Genomic DNA, 17,539 nt, shown 5'->3' with positions numbered 1-17,539 from the left:
CCTTCCTGTGGGATAATACCATAGCTCTTAGGGAAAGTTGACTCGAGTTCAGACGGTTAGAAGCAGGGAATTTACATAATGTACCACACTTTATGAGTTAAAGACCGTTATCAGCAAGGATGTATTATCTGCCTACTTTGTGTTGTGGCAAAGAGGGAAGAAGAAGAGAAAAAGGAGGAAGTAGGAAGAAGGAAGAGGAGGATGAAGAAGAGAAAGAAAAATTGGTATACAGGAGGAAGGAAAAAGAGTGGAAGGGGAAGTTGCTTAGTGTCCCAGACATCACAGCTGCAGTTTGAAAGGGAACATCTGAAATGGGCCTGTTAAATTCAACAGTTTCATCATCACTGCCACCAAATTGAGCTGCTCTGAGAAACACTTTGCTATGATATATGAGCCGGGTGAGGCTGATTAGCTAAGCCTATATTACACAGTACATGAGAACTCAACAAAGGTTTAGTCATTTAAAAGGACAACATTGAGTTTTGGCCAAGGATTTTAAAAATGAATATTCCATGTGGGGAAAAAATTGTTAAATACGATAATGACAGAAGAAAATCTTGCTGTAATTATTCCTCCATATGTTACCACCTTCGAGGGAAAATATATACATATAAAGTGAGAATAATCCCCCATATGGGTTTTCAGATCCATTTTTTTTTTAAGTGAGCAATCACAGGTTCAGAGCAAAGGGGCATTATTAAATGATGGTCAACTGCAAGCCTTGCAGGGGAACAGCTGCAGCTCCAATATAACATGGAGAAGACCAGGGAAAGATGACCAGCCCTCCAGATTTATTGCTCATGAAGAGCTGGAGAGCATCATGGATTGCTCAAGCTAGATGGGACATTGAGAGGTTATAAGGCCCATTACCCTTCCCCTAGGCCACTTCACTTGTTCTTTCATGACAAAATAACATTTTACATGCAAGGCAGAGCTGGAGGCAGAATGAGTATTATACATAGGCAATGGGAGCAGGGGGAAATGTGGATGTTTCTTCCACTTAGAATCATGAAAAGTCCCTACTACATTCTGTCTAGTCCATTTCTTCCTCCCCAATAATTAGGACAGCACCTGACACATCACAGATACTCAGCGAATCTTTGTGACAGGAATGAATGAATGAATCCTATGCTGGGATTTCTCTTCATTATTGTTTTTTGAGCTCCCCTAGGAAATTTAGGATTCAACCACTATTGCTCTGGACCAGAGTTCTAGCCACAGTTTCTCAATTTCCTTCTTTATAATACAGACTTTCTAATATCTCTTTTACAAAAAGAGGATTTGTATGTGTGTGTGATTGTCACACACTCCAAAGGCCATCAGAAAACTTAACAGCTTACTCTGTTATAACTAAAATAAATTTTAAAGCAAAACACTGGCAAGACTTCCTGAACAATAATTCTCTTTGTGGTAAATACAGCACAAATATCAAAGCTGCCTATAAATAATTAATAATTCTACCTCTTCCACTAAACCTTCTTTTATAACACTTAACCACATGAATCCTTATTTTGTAAACTTCTATAGCAATTTTATTATAACACCCATGGAGTACTTGGATAATCAGTGTCCTATAATTTTTCTAAATGTTTACAAAGATTTATTTGATTCCTCAACAAGCATGGGAGCCCTTACAGAAGGACTGCATACCAGGCCTCACTTAAGCCACACGAAATTCTTTGTGTAATTCTGGCATAGTATGTCATACCTGTCTGCTTGGATCTCATCAATACATTCATAATAAAACTGAGGAAAATCAGTCAGTCATCCAGATGATCCAATGCCATTTGTTGCTAAACATCTGAGTAACACTGAAAGAGTACCTAGCCTGCCTTCAGAAGGCCGGAGTGGACAGCCTGCTCAGAGCTACTGAGAGGTGAACAGAATTCTGAAGGCCAAGGACAGAAGGGCCAAGGGAAGGCGGGGTAGAAGCAGACAGAGAAGTAGAAGTAGAAGTTGCGACATTCTCAAAGATCCAGGGACAGGATCTGGGTTTGGGTTGGGGCGAGATGAAGTGGAGCAGAAGAGAAAACAAGAACCTATCATAAAAGACCTAGATTAAACCAATTAGTTGTCTACAATTTAAAAAGATGGAGGCTAAAAGGTGAGAAAACTCAAATCTGCCCTTAAACTACATGCAGTATAAATTGATAAGATATTATTTCATGTGAGCTTTTTAAGAAAATACAGAAATGACATCTCTGAAAGACTGTTACCCAAATTTTTGAGTACTAGGGGAAAGCTCACCAACTCCATTTCAACTTGCACCATTTTAGTTGATAGACATTTTTTTTCTTATTTTGAAATAAAATCACCTTCTTAGTCTGAACATTTCCAGTTCTATCTTCAGGGATAGCTACACAGAAACTCATAAAGTAATAATTACCCTGAGCCTTGTGTAAGAAAGACCACCCCTATTTCTCCATCAGAGCTGGAGGTGTTTCTAGGTGAGGTAGAATGCTACCATTTTAACCCCATCATTTGACTACACCATATAATTCCTTTCACCTATCATGGATTTTTGTTCCAAAAATAAATACTAAAAAAGCAACAACAACAACAAAGTTAAAATTGAAAAAGGCTAACACTGCACACAACAAAATTAAAAGAAAATTAGCACTTGCCCACATGAATCCTTATTTTGTAATCTTCTAAAATCCCACCATGTTAATAAGTTCCAAACTGCTAAATTGACCAAGAAAAATTGGACTTAGTAGAAAAAATCATTGCAAAATAAAACTGACAAGGCCGTAACTACATTACAGAAAAGTGTGTTATTGACTAAAAATTGACAGAAGAATATAATTTTCTTTCCCAAATTTTGATCTGAAGAATCTGATCCAGGAAAATTGGACATGGTAGAAATAACTGCCATAAAGAAAATTCAGACTGGCAAAAGCATTATTGCAAGATTTTTTTTAATAGATGACTGATGAAGCAAATCATTATTATAAACTTTATGCATAGAAAATTGTTCCTGAAGAAAATAATTTTAATAAAACAGAACTAGAAAAATAAGGAAAAAGTAAATGGCTTAGCTGTACTCCATAGAAAACTGACCAAGGTATTAAATTGTTTTGAGGTCACTCTCAAAAATCTTTCTCAGTAAAAATTCATTGATTAGAATGTATCAGTTGGTAGAATTCTGACTTATTTACAGAGAGTTCAAATATCATCACTGTCAAAATGCTGGGGTAAGAAGAGCACTGGGTTAATCAGCATTGTTTTTCAAACAAAACACACTAAAAATCCTTACCTGTATAAATAGGCTTCTGGCAAAGTTTAGACAGATAAGGGATAAATCTAACATCCATGTTAAAGGAATGTTAGGGTCTATGAAGTCAAATTCTTGTTCAGAAACAAAAAGCTGTATTAAAAGGGCATTAATACTGCTCCAGGGTAACTTCTCTAATGTTCTTATATTTGAGTACTACAAATTCAATAAACAAATATTTCCTGTGCTTCTACTTTATGGCAGATCCTGTATTAAATGCAGGCTGGGACAGGCAGACTTGCTCCTGTCCTTAGAGTTTATACAGAAGTCTGCTCCACAGAGAAACTAAAAGAAAGAACCCTAGGATCACCTGACTCAGAGTTGTACTTAGAAAGTCACACTGTGAGCTCCCTCCCACCAACTCTTTTGTAAGAACAAAAACCTGTGCAAATGAACATAAAAAGTCTTGACAAATGAGACTGACATTTGACAGACACCACTTGGGTCAGAACAGATTTACTTAATGTGATGGTTAATTTTATGTGTCAATTTGACTGAGCTAAGGGATGCCCAGATAACTGGTAAAAAAGTATTTCTGGGTGTGTTTGTGAGAGTGTTTCCAGGAGAAATTAGCACTTCAGTGGATACGCTTACTAAAGAAGATACCCTCAACAAATGTAAGTGGGTATCATCCAATTGTTTGAAAGCCTAAATAAAACAAAAAGGCAGAATAAGGGCAAAATTTTCTTGGCTTGAGCTGGCTATCCATCTTTTCCTGCCTTTGGACATCTCTACTCATGGCTCTTGGGGCCTCTAGACTCAGACCAGGACATACACCATTGGCTCCCCTGGTTCTAAGGACTTTAGGTTAGGACCTAACAAGACAACCCACTTTCTCGAGCTTCCAGCTGGCAGATGGCCGTTCATGGGACTTGTCCTCTCTCTATATATCTTCATCTATCTGTATACCTAATCTCTTTCTATATATCTATATAGATATCCCATTGGTTCTGTTTCTCTGGAGAATCCGGAGTAATACACTTAACCAAAGGACACAGGAGGAAGTAACCATTTTCAAGACCCAGAGCAGAAAGTTCAGCAACATACATGAAGTATAAGGTTTCAGAACTTCAACTAACAGGGTACACAACCATGAATAGTGACATCTGAGTCAGTAAAAGAGTCCCACCAGACTCTCAGTAGGAGCAGATAGATACAAACAGATCACATCATCTGGGTCAGATACATGCAGCAATCATGGATCATGCCTATACACCATGACTACAGGGTTCAATGCAGGACTATACAGACCCTCAACCACAGTTTTTCATGTATTTCTCTCAGCCTCTAGGATAGTATAGTCTATTCCAAGTACATTTTGAATTCAATGCCATGGAATCAGAACAAGGGCCAGTTGCACAGATATCTCTATTATGCTAACAGACAGCTCTATGGCCTATACTCAGAAGCTGTCAGTGACACGAAGAAAGAAATAATACCCATAACTTTTATTTAATAGAGTCTCATGGGGAAGACTGCCAATCATCTCTCATTATCTATTCTCTCCTTCTTACATGACAGTTGAATTTTCAGCAGGGCAACTGGCCATCTAACTAGGACTACCTTTCCCAACCACATGGCAAGGTTCTCATCAATGGAATACTAACAACTGACGTTGGCAACTTCTGGGTTGTGCCCTCAAGAAAAGGGTAAAGTCTCTTCCTGTGGAAGTAATGAAAATATAGAAAGCTGGCTTGAAATATGTGGATGAAGGATACATGTTGTAGGTGAGAGGAGCAAAGAATCTTTCCCAATAATATAGCTCTATTATAAGGACTTTTCTCAACCTTTCTAGGCACCTTATAATTTTACGGGCATTTAAAACCTTTAGACCAGCTTGGCCCTTCATGCACAGGAGAAACTGATTTCTATATACTTTTACTCAATTTTATTTTGGGCCATTGTTAGAACTAAATTTATATCAAAACCAATTAAGCCATATGTACTACTTTTTAAATATCAATGGTTATACCTGAAGAAGGTCTCTTTTTAAGAAAGAATATGGTAAAAGGTGTCCAGATTTATTCCATCTTGTGTATATGTCATCTAGCAGAGGATCCCAAATGCAGGTTAAATTTAACAAACTTCACTGTCTGCACAATTTGCTTGGAATGGACTGTTTTAGTCATCAGACTTTGATTAACTGAATTATTTTGTGCTCTATAGGGATTACAAATCTTTAGGAAAAAAAAAGTATTTTGACCCAGAGATTCTGCTGGATATAATTTAATCTTTAACAAATCTGATAATATTTAACAGCCTTGTTATAACACAGGGCCATGATTTTTTTTATTTTTTTAAAAGATTTTATGTATTTAATTGACAGAGATCACAAGTAGGCAGAGAGGCAGGCAGAGAGAGAGAGAGGGAAGCAGGCTCCCAGCTGAGCGGAAAGCCCAATGTGGGACTCAATCCCAGGACCCTGAGATCATGACCTGAGCTGAAGGCAGCGGCTTAACCCACTGAGCCACCCAGGTGCCCCAGGGCCATGATTTTAAATACCAATATGTGTTATGCTATAATTAGCAGGGTTCAAATTTTTTTAAACAATGGAAGACTGATGCAGAACAGAGTTGATCCTTCAGGAAGCTTTTGTTAAAACTGGTGGTTTAATCAAGTACTTATTGAGCACCTGGTGGGTCCCTTGTCTACTTTTACACTTAATTCCTATACAAACTTATGCAACCTGTTCGGGTTTTTTTGAACTTCTGCTTTTTCAGAACTTCTCCTCCTCACCAGGTGGAGATTTCTGGACAACAGCCACTCTGGCTTTGAAAGGCTATGATTCTAAGAATGTGGGGCTGAAGCCACAGAATAATGGCTCCTGTCACTGCCTTGACTCACTGTTCTTCTTCTATGGGCACTCATTCTGGAACCAGATGTCTGCAGTTGGAGATATTTCCCCAGAAGCAACATCCTGTAACTGCTCCTCCACACCTTCTTTCACAAGTTGAGTTGACAGCAGTAGTGTTGCCTCAGGGCCTTTCCCATGCTGAGGCTATAAATGGGGTATCTGAACCATCAGCCCTGACTGGACATTACCTCCTTGTAATGTGTGCAGTCTTAGAATGGAGAAACTTTTGAATTCCAAATTCCCTCCCTCTGTTAGAGAAATTGCTTGCCAATAATTCTGCTGACCTCCAAAACAAGTCCTTTCCAGGGTGCCCTGTCTCCTTCCCACATTCCAAGAGGCTAGAGGTGGTTCTCTGCTCTGCCAAGGCTGTGTTCATCTGGCCACAGTGAGAAGACTAGGCAGATTAATTAGATGCTTCAGAAGGGGTGAGAATCCTGCTGCTCGAGTTGAAGCAGATTTGTGGGTGAGTTAAGTAGACTCCTCTGTTCAGATTTATGATTAACTTCAGAACTGAATAATGCACATTTGACATACTGGATCCATCCAGGCCAGAACTCTGCCTCCAAGAGCAGCACTGTGGGGCATGTGGAGGGGCACTACAACAATTACACAGTGTAACAGCATAACCTCAAGATCAACATCCCTGTAATAATAGTTTACAGAGCTGTAATTCATGAATTAACCCACTCCATTAAATACGTTTATATTTTTGAACCATATTATCTTGCAATCCCACTCTACTACTTAATAGCTAAGAAAATTTAGGCTAGCTGCTTAATTTCTGGCTCCACATCTGCAAATGAAGATAATGACAACCTCATGTGGTTATCTTACAAAAACTGACTGAGTTATTGTATGTAAAAAGTTTAAAATAGTGTGTTCAGTAGCTATTCTATATCATTTTCATTTTTATAGGCATGAGATAACAATTTCCAAGTCCATGAGTAGGAGAGGCAATATGTAATACAGTGAGCTGACTTGGAGTTTTACCTCTGATATTTTCTCACTACATGTCTTAGGTCACACTATTTAAGCTTCAGAGCCTTACTCATGAAAGGCTTATTTACCCATGACTGAAAATAAGGATATTAATGGCAACTTTAGAAAGGTGGTAGAGGTATATGTGAAACATCAGGCATGTACTAAGAGATCCATAGCTATGATTACCACTTAGCCTTCTAACTTCCCTCAGGAGAAGCAGTCTGAGCCTCACTAGGGAATGAGTATGGCTTATGAAGGAAAAACCACCTTTCCCATGATGATGCAAGGACAACAACATTGCTCAGAAGATGTTTGTTAAAATGACATTCACATTCAACAAAACAGAGTTCTTATTTCCCTGATGGAAAACAATGTTAAAGGTCCTGATTATAAAGAGATTTTAGCCCTTATTAGAGATTTTTTGTGATTCTCTCAAGGGCCTATTGATGTCAACAAAAAAACTGAAAGGATAACTCAGAACAGTGAAATGGGACTCCAGAATAGAAATTAGGACATTCTATTCCTAGCACAAACTGGTAAAAGATAATTCAGACCTAAAGCATATGGTTGATGGGCAGAGGTATTACTGTTGTGCTAGTAAGTGTCTTCCTTACTCAAATACCACACCCTCTTCAGCCAGCTTCTTATAAAGATCTGCATGTTCTACAAACTGCTGGTCACCAGAGGGGAGGTGGGTGGGGGGATGAGTGAAATAAGTGATGGGGATTAAAGAGTGCACTTGTGATGAGCCCTACATGATGTATGGAAGTGTTAAATCACAACACTGAACATCTGAAACTAATATTACACTGTATGTTAACTAAATGGAACTTAAATAAAAATTTAAAAAATTTAAAAAATAACAATATGCATGTTCAAAATAAAAATGCCAACATCCCTAACCTTTAAAAACATCACCGAAAGCATTTCCCACTCTAACCACTAAATTTATTTTCTGAGAAGAAAAGAAAAATAAGTATTAAATGAGCAAGAACTTAGGTGTGAAGCTTTTAAGCATTTATGACTCGAGAGAAAACATGTACCAGTAGGTACAAGCTTGAGGTCTTTTCTGATTACTTACTTTCCCCACTTATATATGATGCAAATGGGTTAAGAATCAAATATAAAAATATATGGGGTGCCTGGATGGCTCAGTGGGTTAAAGCCTCTGCCTTCAGCTCGGGTTATGATCCCGGGGTCCTGGGATCGAGCCCCGCATCTCTGCTCAGCAGAGAGCCTGCTTCCTCCTCTCTCTCTCTGCCTGCCTCTCTGCCTACTTGTGATCTCTGTCTGTCAAATAAATAAATAAAATCTTTAAATATATATATAAAAATATAAAAACAAAGCCATATATAACACTGGAAGAATATACAGAAGAATACTGGGGTAGGAAAGATTTTCCTTTGTAGGAGTAAACTCAGAAAGCATAGAGGAGAACATCACAACTTACATGACTGCACAACTCATAAACTCCCTTAAGATATTAGGGGAAGAAAAGTAAGAGACTTAGAGTCAAGTACAACACATATAACAAAGAAGGGATTAATATCTGTAATATATAAAAATTATTTCTATCTACAATTTAAAAAATGGCCAAAATATATTAATAGACAATTCACAAAATAATCACAAAGTTAGAAGAAAATATTTAATCTCTCTAAAAATGCAAATTAAAAATTAAAAACAACCTATAGAATCTGTTTTGTACTATATATATATATGCAAAAATCACTATTTTTCCTCATAAGGATACAGGGAAATAGGCCATCTATACCCTGTTGAGACAAAGCTTAGAACAGCTTTCAAAAGAGGGCAATTTTGCACTATCTGATGTGTACACATTTCGGCCCCAAATTTCTATCTCTAAGATACATATCTACAGAAATACACAGATGCCCAAAATTACATTAACAAAGATATTTACTACAGCATTTTTTTATGTTAAGAAAAAAAGGAGGCCGGGGCACCTGGATGGCTCAGTAATTAAGTGACTGCCTTTGGCTCAGATCATGATCCCAGGATCCTGAGATCGAGCCCTATGTTGAGCTCCCTGCTTCGCGGGGAGCCTGCTTCTCCCTCTCCCTCTGCCTATTGCTTCCCCTACTTGTGCTCTCTCTCTCTGTGTCAAATAAATAAATAAAATCTTTAAAAAAAAAAAAAGGAGGCCATCTGAATGTTCACTAATAGGCAGAAGGTCAAATAAATTTTAGTACCTGTATAACACAGAATACTATGCAGCCATTTAAAAACACTATACAGGACTCCAGACTGATATGGAAATACATCTAAGCTATTGTAGCAGATTATTTGTTTTGTTATTTCTTTCCTACAGGAAGTTAAGGACATCTACCATCCCACATACTTTTCTCACAATGACACTGACTTTTCTTCCTACCAAGAAATGGGGCTATGTTCCCTCTCTTTGGGTAGAATTACGACTACAGTGTTGAGTGGAAGTGATGCTGTGTGACCTCCCAGACAAGGTCATATAAGAAGACACAGCATCCTCCTGGCTCTCACTACTTTGGGGTACACCTATTCTGGAGGAAGCCAACACCATTCTGTGGGGGAGCCTAAACTGCACCGCACAGAGAGATCAGACGGAGAAGCCCATGTAGAGGGGAACTAAGGCCCCCAACCAACAGCCATATCAACCTTCAGACACATGACTAAATAAACCTTCAGATAACTACAGCTTCCAACTTTCAAGTCCTCTAGGCCCCAGACATTGGGAAGTAGAGACACATCTTCCACACTATGTTCTTTCTAAATTTCTGACCCACAGAATCCATGATCATAATAAATAGTTGTTTTATGCCACGAAGTTCTGGGGTAATTTATTATGGCACCAAATACTGGAACAGATATCTTACATGAAAGATATCAGGTCTCATGACAATATAGGCAGTATAATTCCATTTACAGAAAAATATCAATCCAAACTGTAAATGTATGTGCAAATATAGAAAAATATATGCATGTTACTATAAATACATACGCATATGTTTTTGTATATGCCTAAGCGTAAGGACAATTGTCTAGAGAGACACACAGTATGTTGCAAATGCTGCCTCAAGAGATGGGAAAAAGAATAGGAAAGGAGAAAAAGAGACTTGAAATTCACTCTCTGTATATCTAGATTGTTTGCATTTTATGCCACAAGCACCTGATTTAAAGGGCAAGGGAAGAGGAAGGGAAGAAAGCACAAAAGGAGGAAGGGTAGACAAACAGCTTTGTCTAGGAACTGAAAATCTAGCTAAATCTGTGAATATATAAAACATAGATTTAAAAAAAAAAAAGCATAGGTCAGATTTAGGAAAAAAGATTGAGCCTTAATAAAGAATTGGAATCTAAATACTACCACTTATAAGCTATATAAACTTGGACAATTCATTCAAATTTCCTGACTATAAAATGAGGATAATACTGTATTTTTTAGGGTTGCTGAAAGGATAAAATAAGATGCAGATTGTAGTCCTAAATATAATGCTTAAAGTATACAATGTTTTCAATAAAGGGGAAAGTTTTCTTTACCTTTCTGCTTGATAAAATGGAAAAAAGAACACTCAAGTGAGCAAAAATATAGAAGAGGCAATTCAGGTGACAGAGACAACATACAGAACTAGCTAAATAAAACTTGAGGCTAATTTAAGGTATAGTCAGAGGTTACAAAGGAAAAATCTGAGCTGATCATATGCAAATATGTACATATTATTGTAACTGATCCTTTGTTCCCATGCAGCTCAGATACACTCAACCATGGTACCCAGTTGTGCTATGCAAGGTGCAATTGTTAGTGCTGCAGGGTGTTGAGCACATGGCTTTCTTGATTAAAAAAAATCTAATTTCTTCTCCTCTTATATACAAATCAGTACTTAGAGGCATTCCTTGGTTTCTGACCACCTAGAGATAATACAGCAAATTTCAAATCTAGGTGTTGTGAAAGAGACATAGTCCAAGGGGAGAAGAATGCACTTGAAAACCCATTAGAAACATGTGCAGAGTATCCTTTGAAGGCTCAGCTCCCCACCCCCTATTCTGCCCTGAGTGTAAGACCTTATTCCAAAAGGTTGAATAAAAAGGGAAGATAGACTAATGATTAAAAAAAAAAAAAAAATCAGATACAGCCTTGCCCCGATAGCCCACCCATCATACTTTCAAATAAGCTGATCACTTACAGTAGAGGTTATTTAGAACAAAGTGGAGCTCCAGAGTCCATTTATTTGAATGTATTTCCATTTCAATCACCCTGCTTCAGAAGTCGCCTCTCCTTCCCGTCACATAAGGTGAACAGATGTGATTTTAAGGACTTACTTCACGAACTCCTGCTCTGAAAAAAAAAACAGAGCTGTCTGCATAGAGAATTTCTTTTTTTACCCCATTAGGAGCATAAGATTCAAAAATTAGTTCATTTCTGATCCTACCCTTGTGAGGGCATCATATTATTGAAGTTTCCTTTCAATACCCTTAGTCATAGGTTCTTAGATGAGTGAGTTTTCCTCTATTCTGGGCATAAATAGATTAAAGAGACCTGTTCAGGTGAGGAAGCAGAGATCAAGAAGACTTTCTGAAACTTTTCATTTCATTTGGCATAATCATTGGTATACAAAGGCATCATCTAACATGAGTGGAACATCAGTTGATGTTCCTTCTCCAGAAGATGGGAAAGGACAGATGGATCTGAAGAGAACCAACTACAGTTTTTTGGGCAATAGGTGCTTTTGTGACAAACAGCTCTTTATTTCAAATGATTAGCTGAGACCAGGTTGGTGTCTCCCCAACACTAAATCTGGATAGAAATATGGTACATTATGAACATTTAGCCATGTGTTTATATTTCTAGTGTATTATGAAAACAATATAAACATTGAAAAGCAAGATATAACAAAAGAAACACCATAAATTTCTACATTTTCTACGACTAAGAAAAAATAATAGCATTACTAACCAATATGCCATTTTTGAGCACTAGAAATACCCAGGACACTCTGAGAGAAGACAGGACTCCTACCCTCCCTAACAGGAAGATGAAAGTTATATATATACAAAAAGGCTATAAAAATATAAGAATGTTCTGAATAAATGAAAAATAAATGGGGTGCATGTGTGAAGACAAGGTGTATATGGGAATTCTCTGTACCTTCCAATCAATTTTGCTGTGAATCTAAAAGTGCTATTAAAAAAAAAAAACTCTATTTAATTGGTAAAGAGACCATGATAGATAAATAGATAGGAATTCATCTAAAATGACCTGTCAAAATTAGGCAAAGTCACAGAAAATGTCTTAGAAGAGGTAGACTTTGGGGCACCTGGCTCAGTTAAGTGTCAGACTCTTGGTTTTGACTCAGGTTATGATCCCATGGGTCATGAATTAGATCCCCCAAGAAGGGCTCCCTGCTCTGCAGGAAGTATGCTTAAAGATTCTCCCCCTCTGCCCCTTATGCTCACTCACACCCTTTCTCTCAAATAAATAAATAAATCTTGAAAAGGGAAAAAAAAAAAAAAAGGAAGAAGAGGTAGACCTTGATTTGGTACTTGAGAGAGGGTGGAATTGGGACAAACTTAGTGAAAGCAGAGAACTACAATGAGCAGAGGCCAGGAGCCCAGATGTTTGGACTTCACAGAAACCATCCTCATTCTATCAAAAGGAACATGTTGGAAGGTACTCGGATATAAATCTGAAGTCTTTAGAAATAAATCTAGAAGGTAAGGTCCTTGTTTTAAAATTAAAACATCAATCATTCTTACTAATTTATGCTATAACATGCCTACTCAATAGGGTCAAAATGCAGAACTAATTAATGATTAAGGTTGAAGCTCTTAGAGTCAAGGCATATGATTTCAGAAAATTTGGTAGTGGCCTTGCATGATGTTCACCTTTGACACCAGGTCGCTTGGCCAGCCTGAGAAATTTCTAGCACAATAGTGTTGGAAATATTTAGCAAACCAACTTCTATTCAGCCAGATTAAGAAAGCAAGGTAGTTTCTCAGGGAAAAAAAAAGTCCCGAAGCCTGTAGAAATTTTTTTCAGAGGAAGGAGTTCAAGGGGAGAGGTGCCAAGAGCAACTGAAGCAAACAGAAAAAAATAAAAAAATAAAAAAATAACCTCATGCAATGGTAATTTGAAAGGTAGGAGGGAGGTTTGTGAATTTAATTATGATAACACCAGTTTGTCAGGAAAACTAAACTCAACAAGAAAGTCCTTAATCATTAACACTGTCATCCCAGAAAAGTGCCTTCTCGCAACTGCCTGTTTGATAGATTCTGGATGACAAAGACAGCCTGCAGACAAGGACCTGTCAATCCTGCTGCACAGAACTTCAGAGAACCCCCTGGAATGTGTGTGTGTGTGTGTGTGTGTGTGTGTGTGTGTGTGTGTGTGTGGTGTGTATTTGTTTCCTCTTTTGCTCTTCACCCTTTGTCCTTGAAAATTCTTGCCTCTTGTTCTCTAAAACAAACCAGCAATGCCTACTCTGCTTCTTTGCACTTTTTCCTCCTAGTACCTTCTGCTTGCTTTTTTCCCTGAAGGTTTTACTCATCTTCACTGTCTGCTTCCAAAGGGGACCATGTTATTGAAAACCATTCCCAAGCCACGGTGTCTTTACAGCATGCCCCTCCACCCCAACCTTCATCTAATCTCAGAATAGAAGCTTCTAAACCAGTTGCGTAGGTTGAGAGGTAGTTAGAGGCCACCCCCTGGCCCAGACACCCACAGCTAGGACCTGTGCCAGTGAAGAGGTCAGACTTTAATTGGTCTCTTGTTGACTACTGCCACTTCTCCCCTCTTCACCAGCCGAGGAACATGGCAGGTAGTTCACCAAGACACACAGAGTCATTCACCTCTACAGACTTGCATTCCTCTCCTCTAAATCAACAGCCTTTTCTTGTTCCCTCCTCAGTTTTCCTGGCATACAGTCTTTAAAAATAACCTAGTGATTGAGCATTTAAATTGAGAACATTTTACTAATATCAGAGCTAAGTTATCTAGATGGGATAGTGTTAGGGAGAGAATTGAAAGATCACAAGTACCAAAAGAGGTGAAAAAAAGTTCTATGTCACCCAAGAGTCAGAACAACAAAATGAGATTGAAAGAAAGTAAATATATGCTCTACTGTAAGGGAAGAAATCCTAAATAAGAGTGGAGACGGCAGGATGGCTTCTGTGGGGAATGGCAAGAGAGGCAGCAGCAGGGTCATTAAAGTCGAACTCACAAAGTGCCTGAAATAAACTGGAAGTAACATTCTATTCTAAGAGCTCAGTTTGGTCAGGGCCCAATTTGGTTAGCACATGGTAACAGCAGATTTCCCAATGTGGACATCTGTCAGTCTCAGATTTTGAGCAGGGGGAAAACTGCTATTCATTTTTTTGTACATTTTTTGATGCCTACTTTAAATACAGTTTTATTTAAGACATTGCATTTTCCACTTACAATACAGTGCTTACAAAGAATGTACAAGATGAAAAATCCCTAAGACTCATAAGGGGTAAAATCTGGCTTGCTTGCTGCCATCTCCCAGATACGGATTTCTATGAAAGAGTCTTCATTTATTACATAATCACAGGTCTCTGCTCCTCATTGCTTTATTTGAACTCCTAAGACAACTGAAGTTAATCATATTATGTTTTGTCCCATCTTTTGCATGGTATATATACCATTTTTATTGTTAATGATTTATACTTATTTCTTTTAAGATTTCATTTATTTGAGAGAGAAAAAGAGAGAGGGAGAAAGAGAGAGAGAAAGACAGCATGAGCAGGGGGAGGAGCAGAGGGAGAAGCAGACTCCCCATGGGGAAGGTAGCTCCCCATGGGACTTCATCCCAGGACCGTGAGATCACTATCTGAGCTGAACGCAGATCCTTAATTGACTGAGCCACCCAGGTGCCCTTGATGATTTGTATTTCTTACCTCCCTAGCTAGCTAGTCAGTTCTTTGAGGTCAGAGGATACTTTGTTCCTCAAAACTATTAGCACTGGACCTTTGACATTGTAGCCAAACATGTCCAAAAATCACTATCATTAAATGTTAGTATAAATGGAAATGAGTACAAATCATTGTTTATGTATCAGAGAATGTGATAAGAAATTGGCCTAATCTTCAGAGCACTGTAATACTTATTATTTCCCCCATTTTATAGAAGAGACTGAGGTTTAGAGAAATAAGGTTAAAAAACTTAACAGTTAACAAGTCACAGAGCTAGAACTAAAACCCACCTAATGCCACTGTTCTGGCTCCAAAAGTCAGAGAATCCAACACCTTTATTATGTTGTAGCACATAGTAATAGCTAACTTTTTTGGAAATCAGGCAATAGTCATTGGGTTACGTGCTTAAGATACATGAGCTAGCTTACGATGCAAGCAATATTACTACATGAACTACAGCCATTTACAGATGAGGAAACCAACACAGAGAGACAATCAAAGAATGTAGAGCTAGTAAGGAGCAAAGCTGGGATTTGCATCCCATTGTCTCATTCATGGGCACTATGTTCTTTATCACTTTGAAATACCATTCAGATAAAAGAACTTAAAATTCAAGAAGAAAATCTAGGTTATCAAACACCTAGCCCCATGCCATTTCCACCACAGCATAATTTGTTGATTCAGTAATTACTTAGAAGTGATTTTCCACTGAGTCTTGTTTAACATCTGTTGCTGAGTCCTTAAAAACTTGACCCAACCTCGTCAAGATAATTCAACACTGCTCATATACTCTGTTTAAATTCCAACATACCAACATTAAAAGTGATCTTTGGTGAGGAAAATAAGTAACACTACTGCCCAAACACCCCTTATAGATATTGGTGGTGAGCCAGAGTGAAGGTATCCCTGATGTCTGGGGAAGGGCATTTGCACAGGAGGAAGACCAGAGAAAGTGCAAACTGCAGTCAAATGCTCTACCACTGAGCTATACCCTTGAGAATGTGCAAACTGAAGTGTTGTGTATGAAGATTCTGTTTCACAAGCTAAAGCTGTGGTTCCAAAAGAAAAAAAAAAAAAAAAACCCAACCTATTTTCCAATTTTTTTTTTGCCAGTTACTGATCTACATCATTAATTAGTATTTAATCCTCATACAGAAATTTTAAAGGTAATATACTGTAGAAGGGATACCACTGAGCATCAACACTCAAGCCACACACTCCTTGAGGGCAAGCATCCCACCTTCTCTCTCTTCCATGTGCATTAGAGTCTTGGTACAATACTAAACACATGGGAAGTGTTTGATCAGTAAAAGCTGAATTTTTTTTTTTAAGATTTTATTCATTTATTTGACAGAGAGAGAGAGATCACAAGTAGGCAGAGAGGCAGGCTGAGAGAGAGGAGGAAGCAGGCTCCCTGCCGAGCAGAGAGCCCGATGCAGGTCTCGATCCCAGGACCCTGGGATCATGACCTGAGCCGAAGGCAGAGGCTTTAAACCACTGAGCCACCCAGGCACCCAGTAAAAGCTGAATTTAACCGAATCTTTCTGAAGTCCTAACCTGAACTGTACCACTGGCTAACCAGGCAACAAGTCACTTTAGGAGACTTAGCAGAGGTGACAGGCCTAGAGGCCTGGGATATGGGAAGACACTTCTTCAAGTTATGCAAGAACATCACAAATCTACTGGGCCCGAGCAATGGCTATAGTCTGAATAAATAATATAGCTTATATATACACTTTCATGATAATTTTTCTTCAACATAATATATATGCAAAGGTGAATAAGATTCAACTAAATTCACAGTTACTTTTTGTAATTATGAATTTTTTCATCATAGAGTATGGTATTATGTGGAGAATCTAGGAAATTTTATGGTATTTGTAAGAGATCCTCACATAGAAAATGTCTGGATATACTGGATCAGAGGCCATTTACGGCTCCTTTCTATTCCAAACTTTTTTTTTGTAAGCCTCTACACCCAACATGGGGCTTGAGCCACGACCCCAAGATCAAGAATCACATTCTACTGACCTGCGCCAGCCAGGTGACCCCCTATTCCAAGCTTTTACGATTCTTTGGCTTGAAGCAGAGACAGAGAACTAGGCAATGCTTTTCAAAATGTGTGTGCTTGTCACTGCGTTTGGTGATCACAATTACAATCACAATTCCCAGTTCACCAATGAAAAGTTAGGAATTTAGTATTTCCATATCTGGTTTTATAATGTTTTCTGAACATTTTCTGAATTGAAAAGATAATTATCATCTTTCAGTTGGGTATCCTTGTCTTCTTCTAAGGATGCAATGAGGTTTTCAATGGTGGGTGTCAATTTCTCAGTTCCATCCCTCCTTATATCCCTGTACACCTTATTTGCTCTTCACATACAAACCACTGTTGTTGTTTCCTGAACTTGCCACACACCTTCACATTATGCTGTTCCATTAGCTGGGGAGACCTTTAACCAGTCCTCAGACATATCCAACTTCTCTGGATTGTTTTCATCTTGGAC

The 17,539-nt window shown here is 38.3% G+C and overlaps 1 long non-coding RNA gene across 1 annotated transcript in view; it reads right to left on the bottom strand.

Moving 5' to 3' along the window:
- Window positions 1–17,539, bottom strand: part of LOC125082481 (uncharacterized) — a 42,466-nt gene that overhangs the window by 14,663 nt on the left and 10,264 nt on the right. Inside the window, exon 2 of the long non-coding RNA XR_007121984.1 lies at window positions 11,288–11,434. This is a non-coding gene — a long non-coding RNA (uncharacterized LOC125082481). The remainder of the gene's footprint in view (window positions 1–11,287; window positions 11,435–17,539) is intronic.

This window comes from Lutra lutra, chromosome 12, assembly GCF_902655055.1.
Source record: "Lutra lutra chromosome 12, mLutLut1.2, whole genome shotgun sequence".
Classification (NCBI taxonomy): domain Eukaryota; kingdom Metazoa; phylum Chordata; class Mammalia; order Carnivora; family Mustelidae; genus Lutra; species Lutra lutra.
The sequence above is the reverse complement of the archived record's forward strand: the minus strand, read 5'-3'. Positions and strand labels throughout refer to the sequence as shown.